Below are 1,530 nucleotides of genomic sequence, written 5' to 3' on the forward strand. Positions count from 1 at the left end.
CTAAGTTCTATGTAAGGTTGTGTTGCTTGCCGCAAGGTGGTCTGGGTAGAAGATTGGAAAAGAAACAAACAATCCTATGGACAAGGACGATTGTTTTTAGAGAACAAATACTGTGGACACTTGGTGATGAGTCTGGTTGTTATGCCCAAGGCCACACATCAATGTACTTGGCCAGTCTCATTCTCTACATCAGTAGTTCTCAGTGCTGGTGAACTGTTAATACCGTTAAAGGGCTACCTCATGTTGTGGTGACCCCCCCCCCCAACTATAACATTATTTTTATTGCTACTTTCTCATTGTAATTTTGCTACTGTTACACATCATCATGTAAACTTCTGTGTTTTCTGATGGTCTCAGGTGACCCCAAAGGTACCCAGCTTGAGAACTGCTGCTTTACCTGAAGTCTTTGGGGGTTTGTTCTATGCACTCTTCTCTCAGACCTGGAGGTAGGGAGTGTGTGCATGACTGAGTACAAGCAGAGCTACGGGAGATGAGGAAGGACAGAGAGGTTATTAGTGTGGCCGCACTGATCCCAGAAAACTGCAGAGAACGGCCTTATCCTGTCATCTCCAGATCACCAGTAATCTTGCTTGTGGAAAGGAAGAGAGGAATCCTAGGTAGGCCCAGTTATCCTTTGCCAGAGACTCCAGGTGCTAGAGATGTACACACAGCAATACCGCTTTGGGCTACTGAGTATTCCAAGCACTGAGTACTTCATATCCTGGCTTCCATCTGATAATACTAGGTCCCTCCTCAGCACTAGCCCACAATCCCGGAAAACCATCTCTCAACTTATTTTAAAGCTGACTCCTATTGTGAGTGCACCCTCTGTCCTCCTACCTCTTTTTCCATGTACTATTTCTCTCCATGACTGCAGGTAAAACCATTTTACGTGGGGATTCCCTTGAGGTGTGCCAACCTTCTATGGAAAACACATGACCTTGGAAGGCAGCACGTGAAGCCTGTATGGGTTGTAACTGGGGATCTTATGCATGTGACAGCTGAACTGGGTCTCAAACGAGCAAAGGGAAGAGTAACCAGGAGGCAAGGGAAGGATGGAGTCCATAAAGCCCATATGTACATGCAGGAAAGACATAGGATTTGAAGGGAGACTTAAGTCCATCTCAACTTAATTTTGACTAGGAGTCAGGCACTGTACTCAGCCTCCATACCATGCATGCCAGTCAATCATTGAACAAACATATTGGGCTGTGTGACAACTGTATCTCTTTTTGTTGAGCCCGTAAATTGGAGAGGTTAAATGCCTTTTTAAAAATCACCTGGTTGATGGGAAGAGGTGGGATTCAACCTGGTTACTCCAACAAGTGACTTCTTTTTTTAAAAAAAATTTTTATTAGATATTTTCTTTATTTACATTTCAAATGCTATCCCGAAAGTTCCCTATACCCTCTTCCTGACCTGCTCCCCTACCCACCCACTCCCACTTCTTGGCCCTGGCATTCCCCTGTACTGACGCATACAAAGTTTGCAAGACCAAGAGGCCTCTCTTCCCAATGATGGCCAACTAGG

Source organism: Mus caroli, chromosome 13 (assembly GCF_900094665.2).
Source record: "Mus caroli chromosome 13, CAROLI_EIJ_v1.1, whole genome shotgun sequence".
In the NCBI taxonomy this organism is placed as follows: domain Eukaryota; kingdom Metazoa; phylum Chordata; class Mammalia; order Rodentia; family Muridae; genus Mus; species Mus caroli.